Source organism: Salvelinus namaycush, chromosome 5, assembly GCF_016432855.1.
Source record: "Salvelinus namaycush isolate Seneca chromosome 5, SaNama_1.0, whole genome shotgun sequence".
NCBI classification, from domain to species: domain Eukaryota; kingdom Metazoa; phylum Chordata; class Actinopteri; order Salmoniformes; family Salmonidae; genus Salvelinus; species Salvelinus namaycush.
The window spans coordinates 53643874-53651641 of NC_052311.1; positions in this window are offsets into that span (position 1 = coordinate 53643874).

Consider the following 7768-nt stretch of genomic DNA (forward strand, 5'->3'; position numbering starts at 1 on the left):
GGTGAACGGGATACGTTGTAGTGTCGTCGTTGTGTGGTAGACGGGATACTCCGTCTCTCCTTTCCTAGCCCACGTTTACAGCTGCTGTTGCTAACTCAACGGCTAGGAGGTATCACTTCTGTAGTGAATAAGAGTTCAAAGTTCATACCATTCACAACCAAAGCTCACGCTGAGGTTGGCTTAGTTCTGTAGTTGACATGTTAGTCCCTTTTAACGTATGGACCGTCGTCCTCACATCCTCGGAACAGGAGGTTACATTTGTCAAGGGCTTTATATAGTGGAGTGAGAAGAGTGTGTTTTCATAGTTTTATAACCCATGTATCTTCACAGGGGCGGGCCACTGATTGAGCAGAGCCCAAACCTTATGAAAACCCAAATCTCTCATTTGGAAGCTAAAATTACATTTAATCTTTTCACCAATAATTTTATATTCAAACATTTAAATTGCCCAACAATTCCATGTGAATCTGATAACTATAATGTGTAGACTTTCCACTGTAGAGTTTGTCATCCTATCATTGATGAGAATGTCTCAGATGACAACCGAACTGACATCATATTCATTAAGTACCAACGCATATGTTCAACTGGTCGGATTACCAAAATATGGTTCATTTCCCCCCAACTTCTTTGATGTTCCTAGACTCTGTTTAACAAAGGCTTTTCAAGAGTCCCTCTGTAGAGTCAAGAGAGAGAGGGAAGGGAGAAAGGTATTTATGGAGGGGTCATAAACCTTACCCACAGGCCAACGTCATGACACTGGTTAAAGGTTAATTCGTGAAATTTCTTTCCTTCTTAATGCGTTTGAGCCAATCAGTTGTATTATGACAAGGTAGCCCTATTTGGTAAAAGACCAAGTCCATATTATGGCAAGAACAGCTCAAATAAGCAAAGAGAAACAACAGTCCATCATTACTTTAAGACATGAAGGTCAGTCAATCCAGAAAACGTCTAGAACATTGAAAGTTTCTTCAAGTGCAGTTGCAAAAACCATCAAGCGCTATGATGAAACTGGCTCGCATGAGGACCGCCACAGGAAAGGGAGACCCAGAGTTACCTCTAATGAACTTAGAAATCACAGCCCAAGTAAATGCTTCACAGAGTTAAAGTAACAGACACATCTCAACATCAACTGTTCAGAGGAGACTACGTGAATCAGGCCTTCATGGTCAAATTGCGGCAAAAAAACACTACTAAAGGACACCAATAATAAGAGACTTGCTTGGGCCAAGAAACACCAGCAATGGACATTTGACCAGTGGAAATCTGTCCTTTGGTCTGATGAGTCAAAATTAGATTTTTGGTTCCAACCGCCGTGTCTTTGAGAGACACAGAGTAGGTGAACAGATGATCTCTGCATGTGTGGTTCCCACCATAAAGCATGGAGGAGGAGGTGTGATTATGTGGGGGGGATTGCTGATGACGCTGTCTGTGATTTATTTAGAATTCAAAGCATACTTAACCAGCATGGCTACCACAGCATTCTGCAGCGATACACCATCCCATTTGGTTTGCACTTAGTGGGACTATCATTTGTTTTTCAACAGAACAATGACCTCCAGGCTGTGTAAGGGCTATTTGACCAAGGAGAGTGATGGAGTGCTGCATCAGATAACTTGGCCTCCACAATCACCCGACCTCAACCCAATTAAGATGGTTTGGGATGAGTTGGACCGCAGAGTGTAGGAAAAGCAGCCAACAAGTGCTCAGCATATGTGGGAACTCCTTCAAAACTGTTGGAAAAGCATTCCAGGTGAAGCTGGTTGAGCGAATGCCAAGACTGTGCAAAGCTGTCACCAAGGCAAAGGGTGGCTACTTTGAAGAATCTAAAATATAAAATATATTTTGATTTGTTTAACACTTTTTGGTTGCTACATGATTCCATATATATTATTTCATAGTTTATGTCTTCACTATTATTCTACAATGTAGAAAATAGTAAAATAAAGAAAAACCCCTTGAATGAGTAGGTGTTAGTGGATTCGGCTATAAGTGGATTTGGCTATTTCAGCCACAACCGTTGATGACAGGTGTAGAAAATTGAGCACACAGTCATGAAATCTCCATAGACAGACATTGGCAGTAGAATGGCCTACATGAATTGCTTGGTGACTTTCAACATGGCACCGTCACAGGATGCCACCTTTCCAACAAGTCAGTTCGTCAAATTTCTGCCCTGCTAGAGCTGCCCCGGTCAACTGTAAGTGCTGTTATTTTGAAGTGGAAACTTCTAGAAGAAACAACGGCTCAGCTGAGTAGTGGTAGGCCACACAAGCTCACAGAACGGGATCGCAGAGTGCTGAATTTTTGTATTTATACATGATTTATTTAACATTTATTTAACTAGGCAAGTCAGTTAACCTCTCTTGGGTAAGTGAGACGTTAGCGTCCCACCTCTTCAACAGCCAGTGAAACTGCTGGGCACCAAATTCAAATACAGAAATACTCATTATAAAAATTCAGAAAACAAAACATATTTTACATAGGTTTAAAGATTAACTTCTTGTGAATCCAACCACGGTGTCAGATTTAAAAAATGCTTTACGGCGAAAGCATACCTTACGATTATTTGAGAACATAGCCCAGCAGACAAATCATTACAAACAGTAACCAGCCAAGTAGAAGAGTTACACAAGTCAGAAACAGAGATAAATTAATCCCTTACCTTTGATGATCTTCATATGGTTGCACTCAGCAGACATCCATTTACTCAATAAATGTTCCTTTTGTTCGATAAAGTCTCTTTATATCCAAAAACCTCCGTTTTGTTCGCGCATTTTCTTCAGTAATCCACAGGCTCAAACGCAGTCAAAACAAACGCAGTCAAAACAAAAAATCCAAATTGTATCCGTAAAGTTCATAGAAACATGTCAAACGATGTTAATATTCAATCCTCAGGTTGTTTTTAGCCTAAATAATCGATAATATTTCAACCGGACAATAACGTCGTCAATATAAAAGGTAAACAAGAAAGGCACTCTCTCGGTCGCACGCATGAAAAAGCTCTGTGACACTTTAGGGTCCACTCATTCAGACTGCTCTTACTTCCTCATTTTTCAGAATACAAGCCTGAAACAATTTCTAAAGACTGTTGACATCTAGTGGAAGGCATAGGAACTGCAATTTGAGTCCTAATTCAATGGATACTGTAATGGCATTGAGAAAAAAACGTTTTAAAAAACTAAATAACTACTTCCCGAATGGATTTTTCTCAGGTTTTCCCCTGCCAAATCAGTTCTGTTATACTCACAGACACTATTTTAACAGTTTTGGAAACTTTAGAGTGTTTTCTATCCAAATCTACCAGTTATATGCATATCATATCTTCTGGGCCCGAGAAGCAGGCAGTTTAATTTGGGTATGCTTTATCCAAAATTCCAAATGCTACCCTAGAGAAGTTAACAAATTATTATTTACAATGACACCCTACCAAAAGGCCTCCTGCGTGGACGGGGGATTACATTTTTTAATTTTTTATATAGGACAAAACACACATCACGACAAGAGAGACAACATAACATTACACTAAGAGAGACCTAAGACAACAATATAGCATGACAGCAACACAACATGACAACAACATGGTAGCAACATAACGTGGCAGCAGCACAACATGGTAGCAGCACAAAACATGGTACAAACATTATTGGGCACAGACAACAGCACAAAGGGCAAGAGAGTAGAGACAACAATACATCACGCAAAGCAGCCACAACTGTCAGTAAGTCTCCATGATTGAGTCTTTGAAAGAAGAGATTGAGATAGAACTGTCCAGTTTGAGTGTTTGAAGCAGCTCATTCCAGTCGCTAGCTGCAGCAAACAGAAAAGACGAGTGACCCAGGGATGTGTGTGCTTTGGGGACCTTTAACAGAATGTGACTGTCAGAACGGGTGTTGTATGTGGAGGATGAGGGCTGCAGTAAATATCTCAGATAGGGGGGAGTGAGACCTAAGAGGGTTTAATAAATAATTAACAACCTGTGGGTATTGCGACAGGGATATACAGAGATGACCAGTTTACAGAGGAGTATAGAGTGCAGTGATGTGTCCTATAAAGAGCATTGGTGGCAGATCTGATGGCCGAATGGTAAAGAACATCTAGCCGCTCGAGAGCACCATTACCTGCCGATCTATAAATTACGTTTCCGTAATCTAGAATGGGTAGGATGGTCATCTGAATCAGGGTTAGTTTGGCAGCTGGGATGAAAGAGGAGCAATTACAATAGAGGAAACGAAGTCTAGATTTAACTTTAGCCTGCAGCTTTGATATGTGCTGAGAGAAGGACAGTTTACCGTCTAGCCTTACTCCTAAGTACTTGTATGAGGTGACTACCTCAAGCTCTAAACCCTCAGAGGTAGTAATCACACCTGTCGGGAGAGGGGCATTCTTCTTACCAAACCATATGACATTTGTTTTGGAGGTGTTCAGAACAAGGTTAAGGGCAGAGAAAGCTTGTTGGACACTAAGAAAGCTTTGTTGTAGAGTGTTTAATACAAAATCTGGGGAGGGGCCAGCTGAGCATAAGACTATCATCTGCATATAAAGGGATGAGAGTGCTTCCTACTGCCTGAACTATGTTGTTGATGTAAATTGAGAAGAACGTGGACCTAGGATCGAGCCTTGGGGTACTGCCTTGGTGACAGGCAGATGTTCTGACTTTATACATTGCACTCTTTGAGAGAGGTAGTTAGCAAACCAGGCCAAAGACCCCTCAGAGACACCAATACCCCTTAGCCGGCCCATAAGAATGGAATGGTCTACCGTATCAAAAGATTTGGCCAAGTCAATAAAAATATCAGCACAACATTGCTTAGACTCAAGGGCAATGGTGACATCATTGAGGACCTTTAAGGTTGCAGTGACACATCCATAACCTGAGCGGAAACCAGATTGCATACCAGAGAGAATACTATAGACATCAAGAAAGCCAGTCAGTTGATTATTGCCAAGTTTTTCTAACACTTTTGATAAACAGGGCAAAATAGAAATAGGCCTATAACAGTTATGATCAGCTTGATCTCCCCCTTTAAATAAAGGACTAACCGTGGCTGCCTTCCAAGCAATGGGAACCTCCCCAGAGAGGAGAGACGGGTTAAAAAGGTCAGAGATAGGCCAAAGACCCAAATGCAGACTGTGTTGAAGTAACAATGTTTATTACGGCAACAGGGGCAGGCAAACAGGTCAAGGCAGGCAGGGGTCGATAATCTAGAATAGTGTGGCAAGGGTGCAGGACGGCAGGCAGGCCCAGGTCAGGCAGAGGTCGGTAATCTAGAGTAGGGGCAAGGTACAGGACTGCAGGCAGGCTCAGGGTCAGGCAGGTGGGCTCAGCGTCAGAACAGGCAAGGGTCAAAACCAGGAGGGCGAGGGAATCCAGATTGGGAATCCAGATTTCTAATTGACCTTCTTGCAGTTCCTACCGCTTCCTGGATGTCAACAGTCTTTAGAAATTGGTTGAGATTTTTTCCTTTGTGTAATGAAGAAGTACGGCCATCTTGAACGAGTGTCACTTGAAGTGTACTGTTAGGTAGAGGTGCATGACCAGAAAGCTAGCTACAGTTGTTTTAATCCTGTATTGAACACAGATCATCCTGTCTTCAATTTTATCGATTATTTACGTTACAAAATACCTAAAGTTGTATTACTAAAGTAGTTTGAAATGTTTTGGCAAAGTTTACAGGTAACTTTTTGAGATATTTTGTAGTTACGTTGCACAAGTTGGAACCGGTGTTTTTCTGGATCAAACGCACCAAATAAATGGACATTTTGAATATATATCGACGGAATTAATCGAATAAAAGGACCATTTGTGATGTTTATGGGACATATTGGATTGCCAACAACAGAAGCTCGTCAAAGGTAAGGCATGAATTATATTTTTATTTCTGCGTTTTGTGTCGCGCCTGCAGGGTTGAAATATGCTTCTCTCTTTGTTTACTCTGTTGCTATCCTCAGATAATAGCATCGTTTGATTTCACCGAAAAGCCTATTTGAATTCTGACATGTTGGCTGGATTCACAACAAGTGTAGCTTTAATTTTGTATCTTTCATGTGTGATTTAATGAAAGTTTGATTTTTATAGTAATTTATTTGAATTTGGCGCTCTGCATTTTCTCTGGCTTTTGGCCAAGTGAGACAGTAGCGTCCCGCCTAAACTCAGATTTTTGGATATAAATATGAACTTTACCGAACAAAACATACATGTATTGTGTAACATGAAGTCCTATGAGTGTCATCTGATGAAGATCATCAACGGTTAGTGATTCATTTTATCTCTATTTCTGCTTTTTGTTACTCCTCTCTTTGGCTGGAAAAATTGCTGTTTTTCTGTGACTTGGCTCTGACCTACCATAATCGTTTGGTGTGCTTTCGTCGTAAAGCCTATTTGAATTCTGACATGTTGGCTGGATTCACAACAAGTGTAGCTTTAATTTGGTATCTTTCATGTGTGATTTCGTGAAAGTTGATTTTTATAGTAATTTATTTGAATTTGGCGCTCTGCATTTTTACTGGCTTTTGGCAAAGTTGGACGTTAGCGTCCCACATATCCCAGAGAAGTTAAAGAAGAAAGGGTCTAAACCATCTGACCCAGATGGTTCGACCGTAATCTTGCAGAGCTACTCCACCTTTGAAAAATGTGAGAGCTCACATGCAGCTGTGTCTCTCGCTCTCCCTCTCTTTTTAAGTGCGTAGCACGTAAAAAATGATCTGTCCTCGGTTGCAACACTGCACAAGAACTGTTTGTCTGGTGGTTCATGAAATGGGTTTCTATGGCTGAGCAGCCGCACACAAGCCTAACATCACCATGTGCAATGCCAAACGTTTGCTGGAGATATGAAAAAATGGCGCCGGAGAAGAAGGCTGATGTGTCCCCAACCGATTGTGTTTTTTTGTTTGTTTATTTGCGTTGTTTGTAACTTATTTTGTACATAATGTTGCAGCTACCGTCTCTTATGACCGAAAATAACTTCTGGACATCAGGACTGCGATTACTCACCACGAACTGGCAGAATCCTTTTTTTCCTTTAACGAGTCTGACGAGCCCGGCGCGAATGACATAGTGCTTTCTCGGGAACAGGCCCAAATCCCCGTGATTTGCGTGAAGAGGAGGCAGAGAAAAAGGGGCCAGAGGGCGGGCTGTCTTCTGAGAATTCATAGGCGATCGAATAAACCTCCACTTCCTTGCATTCTGCTAGAAAATGTGCAATCTTTGGAGAATAAAATCGATGACCTATGCGGAAGATTAAACTACCAACAGGACATTCAAAACTGTAATACCTTATGCTTCACGGAGTCGTGGCTGAACAGCGGCGTCTGGTAAGACAAGGGGCGGCGGACTATGTATTTTTGTAAATAACAGCTGGTGCACAACATCTAAGGAAGTCTCGAGCTATTGCTCGCCTGAGGTGGAGTATCTCATGATAAGCTGTAGACCACACTATCTATCTAGAGACTTTTCATCTGTATTTTTCGTAGCTGTTTACAGACTGAGGCCGGCACTAAGACAGCATTGAATGAGATGAATTCCGCCATAAGCAAACAAGAAAACGCTCACCCAGAGGCAGCGATCCTAGTAGCCGGGGACTTTAATGCAGGGAAATTTAAATCCGTTTTACCAAATTTCTATCGGCATGTTAAATGTGCAACCAGAGGGGAAAAAAACTCTGGACCACCTTTACTCCACACACAGAGACGCATACAAAGCTCTCCCTCGCCCTCCATTTGGAAAATCTGACCATAATTCTATACTCCTGATTCCTGCTTACAAGCA